The sequence below is a fragment of the Neofelis nebulosa genome, chromosome 7, assembly GCF_028018385.1.
Source record: "Neofelis nebulosa isolate mNeoNeb1 chromosome 7, mNeoNeb1.pri, whole genome shotgun sequence".
Classification (NCBI taxonomy): Eukaryota; Metazoa; Chordata; class Mammalia; order Carnivora; family Felidae; genus Neofelis; species Neofelis nebulosa.
Window position 1 is genome coordinate 143,105,800 of NC_080788.1, and position 16,790 is coordinate 143,122,589.

General features: G+C 52.3%; 1 protein-coding gene and 1 non-coding gene across 3 annotated transcripts in view; one reads left to right on the forward strand and one right to left on the reverse strand.

Annotated features, from left to right (window-relative positions):
- EML1 (EMAP like 1) overlaps positions 1–16,790 on the forward strand; it is a 188,796-nt gene that overhangs the window by 14,902 nt on the left and 157,104 nt on the right. The window contains exon 1 of one of the 2 annotated variants that reach the window (XM_058740263.1): positions 9,521–9,631. The exons of the other annotated variant lie outside the window; for it this stretch is intronic. The gene's annotated coding sequence lies outside the window, so the exon portion shown is untranslated. Of the gene's footprint in view, positions 1–9,520; positions 9,632–16,790 lie in introns of those variants that run through there. 2 annotated transcript variants of the gene reach the window in all.
- Positions 8,609–8,693, reverse strand: TRNAQ-UUG (transfer RNA glutamine (anticodon UUG)). Its single transcript has one exon. It is a non-coding gene; the product is annotated as a tRNA-Gln (tRNA).

Sequence of the window (16,790 nt, forward strand, 5' to 3'; positions counted from 1 at the left end):
CACACGGGAATTCACTTTTTACGAGTCTTGTTTTGAGGACGGACGAGTCAGCTTTGCCAATCCTGCTCTGGCCAAGCCATCCACCAGCTGAGTGGTCTAAGCAAGCCTCAGTTTCCCCACCTCTAACGTGGGACTAGTAGCACCGGCCCCCGACCCCCAGGGAAGGGTTCCACGGACCCCACAGGGGAGCCGATGCCTCCCCTGCCCTCCCCACCCCTCGACAGACCCCTGCAGATGGCAGGCACCCGCCCCTCCAACCCACGCAGTGTTACAGGAGGGGACAGGTGGTCACAAGGAAAAGCTGTAAATCTAACCAGTCTTTTTTTTTTTTTTTTTAATCTAGCCAGTTTTAATCCTGCTAATGGTTTATCTTCCTTTCATGAGAATGAGGTCCAGCTTCCGGCACAGGGCCAGGAATGACAGGCCTTTGTGTTCTTTTGGGAAATCAAGACAGAGCTCAGAAGGGGACGAGTCAGGTGTTGGCTCCTTATCTTTCCTGGCAAAGCTGGGACCTCTGGGCCAGGTCCCTGCTGGCAACCGAAGGGAGGCGTGAATAATAGAAGGGCTGGCACCGGGCTCCCTGCCACCGGGGCTGTGTCGGGAAGCCGAGGGAGGCAGCATGGGGATATACGGCCTCACACAGCAGAGGGACCTTGGAGGCCCCGAGGGGCTTTTGTCTGGGCTGGCCGGGCCCTGCTCTGAGAGGCAAGGTATCTGTGCATCAGGGTCGCTGCGAAGGCCCTGGGTTTCCATCTCAGATTTCAAAGCTGTGTGTCCTTGGGCAAGACACCTAACCTCTCTGAGCCCTCATCTCTTATCTTTGACACCTCCCCTCATCTCTTGTGATGGTTTCTTTTTTACCCCCCCATTTTTCAAAAAAGCTTATTGGGGCGCCTGGGTGGCGCAGTCGGTTAAGCGTCCGACTTCAGCCAGGTCACGATCTCGCGGTCCGTGAGTTCGAGCCCCGCGTCAGGCTCTGGGCTGATGGCTCGGAGCCTGGAGCCTGTTTCCGATTCTGTGTCTCCCTCTCTCTCTGCCCCTCCCCCGTTCATGCTCTGTCTCTCTCTGTCCCAAAAATAAATAAAAAACGTTGGAAAAAAAATTAAAAAAAAAAAAAAGCTTATTTACTTTGAGAGAGAGAGAGCAGGGGAGGGGCAGAGAGAGAGGAGGAGAGAGAGAGAATCCCAAACAGGCTCCGTGCTGTTAGCATGAAGCCTGACCAGGGGCCCAAAGCACCCAGGCGCCCCCACCTCTTGTGATGGTTTTAAGGGCTCCCGCAGAAGGGCTGCAGAGTGCCCAGCACATAGTAGGTGCTTCACAGTGGCAGCTACAGAAAAAAAGCACTCAAGGGTGGTGCCACTTCCCCTCCTGAGAAACAGGGAGCTTCTCCTGGTCGCAAAAGCTTGTGGGACCCAATTCTAACTTGCACTGTTGCTGATTAGAGGCTCAATGCCCCTCTCTAGGGGACAGGGGTGGGGACACTGACGTGTGTCTATGGGTCAAGCAGGGGCTGCTGGGAGGAGGCAGGGGGCAGGAGCTAAGCCCCAGCCAAGAGTTGGCACAAGGAGGGGCTATTTCACAGATGAGAAAACTGAGGCTCAGAGAGCTCAAGTGATCTTCCCAGGTTACCAGCTGGCAAGCGACAGCCCCTCTCCAGCCATTGTTGCCCTCAGCGAGGGGACAGCGTGTTGACCCTGGGACCACTTTCAGTGGAATGGAGCTTGGGAACAGAATTATCCTGGGCGAGGTCACCAGGGGCCAACAATCCGAGGGTCAGCGCCTGCTGGACCCCCGCAGCGTGCAGTGAGGACCCCTGTGCTGTTGGAGACGGCATTCCCTGATGGCATGGGGCGGGGGGGTGGGGGGGGGGTGGCCCTGCTGATCACGGCCAATCACTGCTGATTTAGGGTGGGTCTCGGTGGGGGATGTCAGGCCAGGAACATGGGCAGGGGAGTGGTGCCCAGGAGCGGCAGGGTCCACGGTGTGACCCACGCTGATAAATTGGAGAAGTCACAGGGGTAGCACCCCCGGCCCTGCCCTGCTGATGCAGGGATGTGGGAGGGGAGGGCTGGCCGGCCATCAAGGCCACACCGTCCTGCTCCAGCATGAGTCACTGCTTGGCTGGGGGCCCAGGCAGCCGAGGGAGGCCTCTGGCCGGGGTTCCCTGAGGTTAGCAGCCTTGGGGCTCATCTGTTCCTTGGTGTTCCTGGCAGGCTTCTGTTCCTTTAAGAACCTGAACTTGAGATAATAGGGTGGGTGGTGAGATGGTTTGAGCTCTGTGATGTTCTAAGCTTCTCCTTGAAGAAGCATGGCCTCACTTTTCAGTGCCCAGAACCCACGGCCAAGGGTTCTCAAACTCGGGTGTCGTTACAGCCGCCTGGGGTGGGGGTGCCGGTTGAAAGGGTGTGTTCCGAGCCCTCCCCGGGCCCCGGGAATCTGCATCTTGGGGCTCCCAGTGTGGCTCATGGGCCCCTGTCCCGGGCGCTTCTGGGCGAGTTTCTCCACACCCCCCCATGTCCACTTGATCCGGCCCTCACCCGCAGGTCCCCACACGGGCACCCACAGCACCCACACTGGCACGTGCACCTCGTCTCTATGGCTCAGCCTCCCCGGGCCGCGTGGGCTCTGGGACCCACACAGATGTGCAGACACACACACGCACTCACGTCCACCCAGACCGAGCACAAAGTTCGCAGGGCCTGCAAAATGAACGTGCAGGCCCCCGTTCAAGAATTATCTAGAATCTCCAGGTGGTGACAGCAGAACATTAAATCAAGCCTGTAGCCCTGTGCGACAGCACAGGTCACATGTCAAGAAGGCCAGCCCTCCGTACACTCAGGTCACACCGCCTGGGACCCTCATGGATGAGCTTGCCCCTAGCGCGGGCCTGTGCACGTGCACACACACACACACACACACGCGTGCGCGCGCAGTCGCGCTCAGGGGCACAGGCGCTCCTCTGTGGCGAGGTTTTCAAGATGGCTTTTTATTGGGATGAGGACGTGTGCCGGCTAATGTTTAATAAGCAGAATCAAAGTTGAGTCATATGTGAGTTGCTTGTAAGCAAGAAATGCCAGATGGAGTACGAACTGAATCACCACCTTGGGTTTCATGAGTAACATTTTAACTGGGTTGTGACTCGTTTGGGAAAACTTCGGGCAGCCCTCGCACGCCCACTCCACGTCTCAATTAGACCGGTTCTTACTGAACGCTTCTAACGCCACGAAGCGTGCGGAATAAAATGCGGACCTAAGGGGTTTTGTGAACAGATTCCTCCGCCAGGCAAATTGGGATGAGTGGGGCCCGTTCTTTCCAGGACTGGAAATCGGAGACTCCCGGTCGTCAAGCACCTGCTATGTGCAGCCCCCGCTCTGCTCCGCGACGTCCCTTTATCTCTGTGAGCGCCGGTGGCATATTACCGCACAGGTGCACCGCGGAGGTGTCGTGGGTTCCGAGCCAGGCCACTGCAACGACGTGAATGTCACAATACAGCAAGACAAATGAGTTTTTTGGTTTCCAGGGCATATAAAAGTAACAGTTACGCTATGCTGTTATGTATGAGGGTGCGATAGCATCATGTCTAAGAAAACTATGTGCATCCCTTAATTAAAAAATACTTTGTTTCTAAAAAATGCTAGCCATCCTCCGAGCTTTCAGTGAGTGGTGATCGCCCAGCACAGATCACCGTAAGAAACATAAGAATAATGAAATATTGGGAGGCGCCTGGGTGGCTCAGTCCGTTGAGCATCCCACTCTTGATATCGGCTCAGGCGGCGAGATCGAGCCCCGGTGTTGGGCTCTGCACTGACAGGGTGGAGCCTGCTTGGGATTGATTCTCTCTCTCCCCCTCTCTCTGCCCCCGCCCCCAATCGTAAACACACACCTGTTCTCTCTCCCCCCAAATAAATAAATAAACATTTAAAAAAAGGATAATGGAATATTGGGAGAATTATCAAAGTGGGACACAGAGACATGAAGCGAGGAAATGCGGTTGGAAAAATGCACCAATAAGGCTTGCTTGACACAGGATGGCCACAGACTTCTGACTCGTAAAAAGTCGGTATCTGTGAACAAAGTGTGCCTGTGTTTCGTCAGAGACTAGGATCCACTGGCTGTAAGACGCAGGTTATCTTCTGGCCGGCCAAAAAAGAGAAAACACCACCACCATTCAAACCCGGCCACCAGCCGGTGCCGGGCGACCTCTCTCTGGGCTGAGAGCGGATGCAATGAGGGATTACCAACCCAGTCCACAGATGGGGAAGACTGAGACCCAGAAAGGGTCGTGACCAGCCAGCAGGGCGTTTTGGCTCTTGATCTTATGTGAACAGACACTTAGGAGGGTTTACTTCAGAGTCCCACCCACCGTGCACGCAGGGGTGTCTTTCCTCGGGGTGAGGGGAGACCTGCCTCAGTTTCCCTGAAATGCTACGGGTGCACCCCTACCTGCGCAGCCTTGGGGTTAAGGCGTTCCCACGGTAGAGGCTTCATTGTTTGCACCTCCCCCACATTAGACCAAAGGTAGGCACCGTTGGGAGCATTCTCTTCAAAGCAAGTTTTAGGAATTGTAAAGATTGTAGTAATTTTGGGGACTGGGGCCTGCCTTGAGCCCAACCCTCGGCTTCCCAGGCAATAATTCATTACGGGAGGATTTTTCACAGACAGCGACTGGCCTTGGAAGGCAATGAGCTCATGAATATGCATCGGCTCCCCCTCATAAATTATGCATGCGATTGGGAGGCTTCCTGCGGGAGGCCGAGGAGGGCGGGGGAGTGGTTAGTCCCGAGGAGGCTTGGTCTCTGAGCTCTGGCTGTACAGCTCCTCTCCAGCTTGCCCTCCCTCCCCATGACAATGAAATTGCAGGGCGCCACTCAGGCTCCATTAAATCACGGCACTCTGGTTTTCTAAGGATCTAGAGTTTACTAGGCTGTTGCTTCTCTAATGGCAATGCTGGCGGGTCCGGAGGGGTCAGAGCTGCGTGCGCTCGCCTGGGTGATGTGCCTCGGGCACATAGATCTTGATAGCCTGACCTTATAGAGGCCCCAGCAGCTAAAAAGCTGCGGCAAAGATGTGTGATTTACATGCTGTTTAGATTTATTTACTTTTTTCAGTTTTCTTTTTTTAAATATAATTTACCATCAAGTTGGCTTCCATACAAAACCCAGTGCTCATCCCAACAAGTGCCCTTCTCTATTCCCATCACCCATTTTCCCTTCTCCCCCTCACCCCCCCATCAACCCTCAGTTTGTTCTCTGTATTTAAGAGTCTCTTATGGTTTGCCTCCCTCTCTGTTTGAAACTATTTTTTCCCTGCCCCTCCCCCATGGTTGTCTGTTAAGTTTCTCAAGATCCATATATGAGTGAAAACATATGATATCTGTCCTTCCCTGACTGACCTATTTCACTCAGCGTAATACCTTTCAGTTCCATCCATGTTGCTGCAAATAGGCAGATTTCATTCTTTCTCATTGCCAAGTAGTATTCCATGGTATATATAAACCACATCTTCTTTATCCATTCATCCGTTGATGGACATTTAGGCTCTTTCCATAATTAGCTATTGTTGAAAGTGCTGCTATAAACATTGGGGTACATGTGCCCCTATGAATCAGCACTCCTGGATCCGTTGGGTGAATTCCTAGCAGTGCTAATACTGGGTCATAGGGGGTAATTCTATTTTTAATTTTTTGAGGAACCTCCACGGTTTTCCAGAGCGGCTGCCCCAGTTTGCATTCCCACCAACAGTGCAAGAGGGTTCCGGTTTCTCCACATCCTCGCCAACATCTGTTGTTTCCTGAGTTGTTAATTTTAGCTACTCTGACCGGTGTGAGGTGATATCTCAGTGTGGCTTTGATTTGTATTTCCCCGATGATGAGTGACGTTGAGCGTCTTTTCATGTGTCTGTTGGCCATCCGGATGTCTTCTTTGGAGAAGTGTCTATTCATGTCTTCTGCCCATTTCTTCACTGGATTATTTGTTTTTCGGGTGTGGAGTTTGGTGAGTTCTTTATAGATTTTGGATACTAGCCCTTTATCCGATATGTCACTTGCAAATATCTTTTCCTATTCCGTTGGTTGCCTTTTAGTTTTGTTGATTGTGTCCTTTGTGGTGCAGAAGCTTTTTATCTTCATGAGGTCCCAATAGTTCATTTTTGCTTTTAATTCCCTTGCCTTTGGAGATGTGTCAAGTAAGAAATTGCTGCGGCTGAGGTCAGAGAGGTTTTTCTTCCTGCTTTCTCCTTGAGGGTTTTGATGGTTTCCTGTCTCACATTCGGGTCTTTCATCCATTTTGAGTTTATTTTTGTGTCTGGTGTAAGAAAGTGGTCTAGTTTCATTCTTTTGCATGTTGCTGTCCAGTTCTCCCAGCACCATTTGCTAAAGAGACTTTTTTCCATTGGATGCTCTTTCCTGCTTTGTCAAAGATCAGTTGGCCATACACCTGTGGGTCCAATTCTGGGTTCTCTATTCTGTTCCACTGGTCTATGTGTCTGTTTTCGGGCCAGTGCCACACTGTCTTGATGATTACAGCTTTGTAGTAGATTTCAAGGGCTCATATTCCTCCAAACTGCAGTGTGGTCAGGTCCAGGTGGCCCCAGCATCACGCAACAAACACTGGGCCGAGAGTCAAGGTAGGACCCAGGTTGTAGTGGGAAGGGAAGGAGGGGGTGCTGCCTCCCCCAACACAGGTGTCTGGGGTGAACCTGCCCTCCCAGAGCCATGCTCAGCCCCCCAGATGCAGCTCAGTGCACACCGTGGACGCCCAGGCGGTCGGGGCTCAAGGTGAGCTCTGGCTGGTCTGTGTGGCCCCGGGGCCCCACCTCGCCCTGGGATCCGTCCCTCTTCTCGCCCAGCTGCTGCCACATGTGCCCACCTTCCCTGTGGCTTTCTGGAGGTTCTGCCACTTCCTGCGGGTCACATCTCAGCCAGCCTTCAAGGCAGCTCTGGGCCGGGAGGTCCCGTTTCTCTCTCCACAACCTTCTGTGGCTGTTAGCTCCTTTTCAGCTATCCACAGCTACCAGGCGTGGGCACTTCAGACCCTTCCTTTCATCACAGTCCAGACCTCAGCCAGAGAGGGAAGGGCCTGTCCTGGTGGGCGGCTGGCAGGTGGCCCTGTGGGTTTGGAACACGCTCACCTAACACTGTCTCCAGCCCAGCAGTGCTGGGTGGAGCCCCAGCCGAGCCTCCCCCAGCCTCCCCTGCAGCCAGGCCAGAGGAAGCCGCCCCCAAATCACTGTGAGCTCTCATGAATCGACAGCTACAGGCCAAGGCTTGAACCATTCCACTTTTTGAAAAAGCAAACGTCCAAACGTGTGTAAGAAACAAAACCTCCACGGAAAGATATTACATGGAGAACAAGAAAACACCAACCACCTACAGTCCCTTCACTTGGCAACCCTGGGGGCTGGCACAGTGGGATTCCCCCCCCCACCTCCGTCCCCACATGTTTTTGGGCAGAACTGCCTCGCAAGCCACCCATAGGAGGGCGTCTCCTGTCCCTTGCCCTTAGCATTATGTCATAAGCGATTCTCACACTGCCGCGTCATCTCCAAAATCACTGCTCTCAACGACTACAGAACGTGGCACATGGGACCCTCCCCGTATGTTGGGCCTGACTGTGCAGGGTTTTAAAAAGTTCAAAGGAAATGACTTTCAGGCATCTATTAATTTAATTCTTATGTCATTTCACTAATGGAAGACAGCTCTCCACCCGTCCCTCCTCCACACGGCTAGCCTCTTCTAACAGGAAACACGCTTTTCTGCCCCGCCTCACCGTCGGGGCCTTGAAGACAGGATCGGAGCCCGCCCAACCCCCAGACGCATGCCGCCCGTCGCCAGTGCTAATCTTGTTCTCGTCAAGTAGGCACCTATTCTGGGCCAGACGGTCCCCACACGCTGGTGTCGCACGTCCCTCCTCAGACTGAGCAAACAGTATCTCACCCAGTCCTTGGCTTCAGTGGGTAAATGCAGAGCGGGGGTTCAAACTCTGCCCGAGAGTCACAGCACGACCAACGTCCCGCCTGGGGGAGCCACACACAAGCAGGGAGAGATCCAGCCTGAGGGGGTAACGCAGATGGAAACCGGTGGCCACTTAGAGAAAGCCCGTGCAGGCAGAATGAACTTCGTGACGGACCAGACGTGGGGATGGGGCCAGGAAAGGGACCCACCATCAGGTTGTGAGCCGGACCTTCGGCATCTTTGTCTGGACGAGAGGGGCAAAAATGGCACCTGGGTCCCTGGGATTGGTTTTTTTGTTTTGTTTATTTTGAGAGAGAGAGAGAGAGAGAGAAAGCGCACTTGAGCAAGGAGGGGCAAAGAAAGAGGGAGAGAATCCCAGGCAGGCTCTGTACTGTCACACAGAACCCAGAGCTCGAACCTACGAACTGCAAGATCATGACCTGAGCCGTAACCAAGAGTCGGACACTCAACCAACTGAGCCACCCAGGCGCTCCTGGATATTTTTTTTAATGTTTATTTATTTGTTTTTGAGAGAGTGTGTGCCCTTGGGTGTGGGGGAGGGGCAGAGAGAGAGACAGAGCGTGAGCTGGGGAGGGGCAGAGAGAAAGGGAGACACGGAATCCGAAGCGGGCTCCAGGCTCCGAGCTGTCCGCACAGAGCCCGACGCGGGGCTCGAACCCACGAACTGTGAGATCACGACCTGAGCCAAAGTCAGACGCTTAACCAACTGAGCCACCCAGGCGCCTCTGGACTGTTTCTAAGGGTCCTTTTTTTTTTTTTTTTAATTGATACTTAGTGTGCATGAAGCAAAGTGAGCAAGCCGTAAGTGCCCTGCTTAATGACTTTTCACAAAGTGAACACACACCTGTGTAAACCGGTACCCTGATCAAGAGACAGAATGTTATAGCATCTGACGTCCCCCTAAGACCTCCTCCGGGCACTACCCCAAAGGCAAACACCGTCCAGATCCCCAAGGCTGTAGATTACCTCTGCTTGGCTGACTGATAAATTGATGTAAGTTTATTTATTTTGAGAAAGAAAGAGAGAGAGAGTGAGCTCGAGTGGGGGAGGGGCAGAGAGCGAGGCAGAGAGAGAGAATCCCCAGCAGGTTCCTCACGACCAACGCAGAGCCCGACAGGGGGCTCGAGCCCACGAACTGCGAGATTATGGCCTGCCCCGAAATCAAGAGTTGGACGGTGAAATGCCTGAGCCGCTCAGGTGCCCCTGGCTTTACTTATTTTAGACATTATATGTTTGTAAATACAAAGGCTGGGGAAAAGCAGGAGCAGCGGGCACCCACACACCTCGCTGGGGGACTTGCAACCTGGTGAGAGCATTTTGGAGAAGAGATTGCCTACCGAAGCTGAATTATACTCCCGGCAGGCCTGCGGGACGTAGGCGTGTGTGCATAGGCTGTGTGGGCGAGAAAACACCCCTACTACTCCCGCCATGTCCCCAGTGGACACGAACGCACGTATTTACTCAAGGACAGTGTTCCCAGCAGCGTGTTCATGAAAGCCTCAAACTGGAAACCGCCCACGTGTCTGTCAACATTAAAATCGATCTACAGATCAGGGCATTCGCGCTGTAGACCGGCCCTCGGCCGTAAGAAGGATCGGAGGACGCAGGGCAGGATGGATCTCGGACGCTGAGGGAGGCGGACCCACAGGAGCGCCCGCGGTGAGGACCCCTGGGCGGTGAGGACCCCTGGGCCCGTCCGGGGATAACTGAGCTCATAACGGGCAGCACTTGGGAAAGTGTCCGGCATCCACCGAGCACCCAGGGAGCTTGGCGGCTGTTCTCACTACTGTTCTCGTGCCTGGGGGTTTTCTCTAGATTCTCCACTAAGCTGTACCGGTGTTTTGATTGCTTTTAGCTTTTGCCATCCACGTTCCTTAACCTTTCTGAGCCTCAGCAGAGCGAGCCTGGGTAGGGATGGGGGCTGGCCGCTCAGGGCAGGGGGAGGGGGGGGAACGCCTCTTCTGGCCCTTGGTGCGCATCCCCACACCCACTCTGCTGGGCGAGGGAGGGGCCAGGCCGGGCCAGCCGGAGGCTTTGGCTCTGGGAGGTCACTGACCCACGGAGGCCCTCCCTGGAAGGCGGGGTTTGGGTATCAGGACTGCACTTTGCTTCTTGTTACAACTGCAGGCCGGCTCAGGGCCTTGAACACATCCTTGAGCGGGAGAGAGCTGGGGAGTGGGGGTGCTGGAGACCGGCCCAAATCCCACCCAGCCAGGGATTGGCAGTGAGACCTCCAGGGCTGTCTTTCGCCCCTCCCCCTCCCCTCTTGCTCTCCTCCCCCTCTCTTCCCCTCCTCCTCCTCCCCCTCCTTCCCCTCCCTCTCTCCCTCTCCCTGCTTCCCTTCCTTCTCTCCACAGTCCTGCACTTTTACAGACAATGAAGAGCAACTCAAAGAGGCCCCTGACCCGCCCAAGGTCACACGGACAGTAGGAGCCGGGGCCAGAGGGCAGCCCTGATTATCCCTGTGCTTTCCTAGCCACCACTAGGGCCAAGGTGGGGGGTCTTCCCCACCTGGAGTCTCCTCTCCCCACCTGACACAAGCCCCGGGGTCTAAGCTCGCCACGTTGGGCCTTGTTCAGAAAACCTCACTGGTTCCCGCAGTGAGAAGCCTTTTCTCTTGGTCGCTTTCCCCAAGGAGCACAAAGCCCGGACTGCCACCGCTGTGTGTCCACCCTAGACAGCTGGACAGTGAAAGCAGCTGTCCCTGCCCTCTGGGCCAGGTCTCGTGTGAGGCCCCTTACAGGGGAAGCCATGCTGTCCCCCACTCTACCCATTGGGAAGCCGGGTACTGAGGAGGGAAGAAGAACGGGAGCCTGGTGTCGGGGGAAGAGGGGAGGTGAGATCTGAAGTGAGGCAGTCCAGCTGAGGCCCACACACTGCCGCCGGCTCCCCTGTGGGGTGGGACTCTCGGCGGGGGGGGGGGGGGGGGGGCGGTGCGGGGAAGGGGGTTCAGCTAGAAGCCTCATCTCTGTGAATGTCAACCCTAAGACATGCATCCGCGTTGCCCGTTAGCAAAGACACCACTGCGATCTGTATCTAAAGGCACCTGAGTACGGGTAGAAAGGGCCACAGCAGGTGGCTAGGCTGAGAGGCACCTTCTGCCTAATGAATAGTCCCCGCCACCCAAATGCACACCCACCACCCACGTGGGGCCATTGGGGGGGGGGGGGGCTGGCCTGCTTTTCACTGTGCCTGAGAAAAGAGACACCAGCAGCATGGCAGAGCGGGGTTGTCCAGACAAACGGAACCAGTGGGCTACAGGCAGGGATCTTTAGGAGGACATTTCTTTTAGGAATCGGCCCACCTGCTGGTGGAGGCAGAGAAGTCCCCCAGGGAGCTGTCTGCAAGCTGGAGAATCTAATTCAATCCCAGTCCAAAGGCCTGAGAACCTGGGGCCAATAAGCCAGGATCTGCATCCAAAAAGCTCCAGAACCAGGGGTGCAGGTATCCGAGGGCAGGAGAAGATGACGTCTCCGCTCAAAGAGCAAATCTGCCTGTCCTCCCGCTTTATGTTCCATTCAGGCCCTCAGTGGACTGGACGGTGCCCGCCCACCCCGGGGAGGACCATCTTTACTCAGGCTATAGACTGAAACGCACTTCCCGAGACACCCTCCCAGATGTACCCAGAAAGAACTTTTTACCAGCGATCTGGGCATCCCTTAGCCCAACCCTGTTGACTCATGAAATTCACCATGACACCCACTAGGGTTGGGAAGGTGTCTGTGTGGAGAGTAAAGAGCCATACTACAAACAGCCCCATTGAGAGTGTCCCTCCCTTGGTTGAAAGAACTGACCCCTTTGGTCTCCCATCCAAGTACTAACCAGGCCCGACCCTGCTTAGCTTCCGAGATCAGCCGAGATCGGGCGCGTTCAGGGTGGTACGGCCGTAGACAAGAACTGACCCCTTTGGGAAGAATAAGAACACTTCTAACAACACATTGGTCAGGGTCTGGCAATCGGGTTGAACGCAGCAATGGCTGATGCCTACTGTGTGCTCAGTTCCCACGAACAGCTGTAAGGTGGGATCCCCCAGAGCCACACTCCCAGGAGAAATGGGTGCAGAGAGGGGACAGCCGGGGTGCTGCTTGGTGGCTGATGGAGGAAAGAAGGAGAGAGGTCACCGCCTGTGCTCCAGTCCAGGTATATAGCAGAAGAAGCAGGATGGGCTGGCTACACAGAGCCACAGAGGTATGCGTGCTTGTGAAATACGCAAGGTGCTTACAGACCCTTGGCTTGGCCAGCAGTAGGTCTGTGTCGGTGTTCGGGGACGCCCAAGCTGCTGCCTTACCCGCTCCTCAACTGGTTTGTTTTTTTATTATTGTGATAAAATACATAGAACAGAAAATCTACCATGTCAAACTATTTTGAAGTGCACAGTTCAGGGGCCCTAAGCACATTCCCACTGCTGTGCAGCCGCCAACGGGTCAGCACCATCCGTCTCCACAACCCTTCATTTTGCAAAAACAGCAGCTTTATCTTCATTTAGCGTTAACTCTGTATCTCCCCTCCCCCAGCCCATGGAAACCTTCTACCTTCTGTCTCTATGAATCTGACGACTCTAGGGACAGCATGTAGTGAATCATACAGTATTTGTCTTTTTTGTGACTGGTTTATGTGACTATCTTTTGTGACTTCACTTAGCGTAATGTCCTCAAGTTTCATCCATGTTGTAGCAGGAAATGGAATTTCCTTACTTTTTTTTTTTTCTTCTAGAGGAAGAAAGGTTTATTCTTCCCTGTAAGTACCAGAATTTCCTTACTTTGTTTTTAAAGTTTCTTATTTTAATTCCAATGTATTTATTTTAGTTTCAGGTGTACAATATAGAGATTCAACAATTCTATACATTACTCAGTGCTCATCACAAGTGCCCTCCTTAATCTCCATCCCCCCACCCTTGGTAACCACCTGTTTTTTCTCTATAGTAATGAGTCTGTTTCTTGGTTTGTCTCTGTCTTCCTTCCTTCCTTCCTTCCTTCCTTCCTTCCTTCCTTCCTTCCTTCTTTCTTTCACTCATTTGTTTTGTTTCTTAAAAATTGCACATATGAGTAAGATCATAGAGTGCTTACCTTTCACCGACTGACTTAATTCACTTAGCATTATACATTCTAGCTCCCTCTGTGTCGTTGCAAATGGCAAGATTTCATTCTTTCTTCTGGCTGAGTAATAGTCCATCGCATATCTATACCACATCTTCTTTATCCGTTCCTCAGTCGATGGACACTTGGGCTGCTTCCATAATTTGGTTATTGTAGATAGTGCTGCTGTAAGCATAGGGGTGCATGTATCCCTTTGAATTCGTGTTCTTGTGGCATTTCCTTACTTTTTAAGGCTGGATAACGTTCCATTTTATGAGTATGCCATCTCTTGTTTACCCATTCGCCTGTCAATGGACACTTGGGCTGTTTCCACCTGTTGGCTCTCATAAGGAATGCTGCTATGGACATAGGCATACAGATATCTGTTCCATCTCCTTCTTTCAACTGTTTTGAGTATACAGCCAGAAATGGAATGACTGGATCACATGGCAATTCTATGTGCAATTATCTAGAGGAACTGAATCAGTCTTTTTTATCACCCATTGATTGAGAATTTCAGGGAGACTTAGCAACAGCCGGATGAGGCGGTCATTACCGTCTACAATTATTTAATGCTTGATTAATAGCTTCATTATCCTAGACTTAAAAGCCGGGTGTGAACTCTTCACCATTGAAATTACACTGGACGACGTTAAATATCCACCCAGATCAACATCAATAATTTGTTCCACTTGGCACGGAAAAATGTTTAAAATTCAGCGAAGCCAGCAGATACCCACAGCCCTGTGTTGCCAAGCAGCAATCGTGCTCACAAATGGCCAAAGCCTTTTCTTATAAAGAGAGGAGGAGGCCAGTGCTTGCATGGAGACAGCGGGTCTGTCGCTAATGGAGTGAGCTGGCCGTGGAGTTTCTACAGGAGGCAAAGTGCAATCTATCATGTTGGAGTGTTTACTCTGAACGTGAAGCGTGTCCACTGGGAATCACAGTTTTCCAAGGGCCTTGTGCTGGTTCTGCTGATTCATATTCCCACAATTCCTCCACCGCATAATATTTTCCCATTGCCATGGTGACCGTGTGAGGAGAAGGCATAGGGAGAAACTTCAGAGTTTCCTTCTTATTTCACAGAGCAGAGATTAGACTTCGGCTGGAGAGTGGGCTACATGGTTTCTATTTTAAAGAGAAGAGGTAGGTTCCACTGAGCCGAGTTTTCTCTGGCTGAGAGAGAGCAGGAGTCAGGGAATGAGAACAGCTGGGTGACTGTTCCTGATTCCAGTACTTTCTAGCTGGTTCTGGCACTTTCGAGCTGGTTCTGGCACTTTCTAGTTGTTGACCTTGGGTAAGACTCTTTCCTTCTCTGAGGCTTAGTTCCTTTCTCTATAAAATGAGACACAGAATGGCGGTTAGGGTTCTCCGTAGAATTGGTAAAGAAAATGCAAGACATTTACAAATTATAACACTTTATTCAAAAAAAAAATCACAAAAAAACCCCTCAAATACAAAGCCCCTTAGTCCAGGTCAAGGTGCTGCTGCAGGTGGTTTTATGTGGTGCCACCGTGGGCTTCGTTCCTTCGGAGCACCCTGTTCACATACGCAGTGTTGACCCTCTCAAGGACAGGAACTTTACTTTGTTAACCCAATCCCTCCATTTTGCACACGAATTTCCTAGGGCAGCCCTCAAGAAATACTTGCATTGAGTTCAAACTTGGACCCAGCAAGTATTTGCCAAAGCTCAGACTGCATCAAGCCTTTGGGGTCACGGAGGCAAGTCAGGGGAGGGAGCTGAGTCACCCCATTTATGAGACTTGCCTTTGATTTCACAGCAGCTTTTCCCCGGGGGTGGGGAAAGGAGCATGCCTACATGTGAGGTGCACACTGAATAGAAAATTCAGCCTTATATCTGGAACCTTCAAAAGCAAAACCTTGTGTCCTAGAGTTGAGAAACTGGTGATCACAATGCCATGTGTTAAGTGAGCTTCTCAGAACTTCTCTGTTGGCAGAGGTGACCCAGAGAGGGGAAGGATTCATTCTGTGTGATGGGGTGGGGTGGCAGAGAGTTTCATGGGGCAGCCGTCTGGGCCAGAGGGCAAGGACTAGAGTTGTCATGGAGGAAGAGAGTTCATGGGCGAGGGAAGAGCGGTACCCAAAGGCACACGGCTGCCTGCTATGCTCGAAGGAGCTACCGGTAAATCTACGTGGCTGGAGCATAGAAGAGGAAGGAGTTGGGCAGTGTGGACATGCCAGGGATGTCCACACACACGACAGCACTCAACTAATGGGCACGAAGAGAATCTGTGCTCCGGTCACGTGTCCTACAGACCAGACAGCTGGTGGAAGGGGAAAACTTTGAGGTGTGCTTGAAACCCCCCCTAGTGCTGGTTGTGTCTTTTTTGTCCCCAGTTTGGGGCTCTAGGGTGACCCAGGCTGGCATTGGTTGGAGGTTCTGATGTGGAGTCAAGACAGCCAAGAGCTGCAGACCCGGCCCCTGTCGAGTAGGATCCCACCAGAAGATCCTTCTCTGGTCCTCCATTCTCTGCAGACTCCACTTTGCCAGCAACTTGCATGAGAAGCATAGAAAGGAGCAGCCGTAACCGTCTCTCCCGGCAGGTCAGCCCGGCAGGGATTTTGCAGCAGAGCTGAGGACTTTGGGGAACTGGGTGTGTCAGTGTGCACACAGCAAGGCCTGTTCTGCAGATGGCATCCTGGTCGCCTGTGGGGACACCTGACCCAGCGACAGAGACAGGGAACGAGTGGGGGAGGGGAAGAGGGAGAAGGAGACACAGAATCCAAAGCAGGCTCCAGGCTCTGAGCTGTCAGCATAGAGCCTGACGTGGGGCTCGAACTCACAATCTGCGAGATCATGACCAGAACTGAAGTCAGACCCTTAACCGACTGAGCCACCCAGGGGCCCCTAGATGTTGAATTTTAGGGGTCTGTGATTTAGTCCTCTGTGTTTGCCCTAGCAGGGTGATTTTCAATCTTTTTTTAGAAATGAGTCATAGTAAGAAATACATTTTACATCATAACTCATATGTATAAATATCAATTAGGTCAAGATGTGTTGGGATCCCCTGTCATTACTCATTTTTTTCATGGTCTAACTGTTCTATAAATTGCTGAGAGAGGGGTGTTCAAATCTCCTAGTATGATTATGGAATCATCTATTTCTCCCCTTTATTATTTTTTTTTAAAGATTTTTTTTTTATTTTTAAGTAAGCTCCACACTCAGCAGGGGCCTCAAACTCACAGCCCCAAGATCAAGAGTTGCATGCTCCACCAACTGAGTCAGCCAGGTACCCCCTCTTTCTCCTCTTCAAAGCTGTCAGTCTTGCTTTATGTGTTTTGAGGCTGTGTTATTTGGCACATTTACATTTACTATGGTTATGTTTTCCTGATGAATCAACCCTTTCATTGTTAGGAGGTGTCTCTCTTTAGCTCTAGTGATAGTCTCTGTCCTGAAAGCCTATTTTACATGATATTAATAGAGGCACGCCAACCTTATCATACTTACTTTTGGCATGTTACACCTCTTCCAACCATTTACTTTTCTCTCTTTTTTTTTTAATTTGTTTTTTAACGTTTATTTTTGAGACAGAGAGAGACAGAACATGAACGGGGGGAGGGTCAGAGAGACAGGGAGACACAGAATCTGAAACAGGCCCCAGGCTCTGAGCCATCAGCACAGAGCCCGACACGGGGCTCGAACTCACAGACTGTGAGATCATGACCCGAGCTGAAGTCAGACACTCAACCGACTGAGCCACCCAGGCGCGCCATCCAACCAT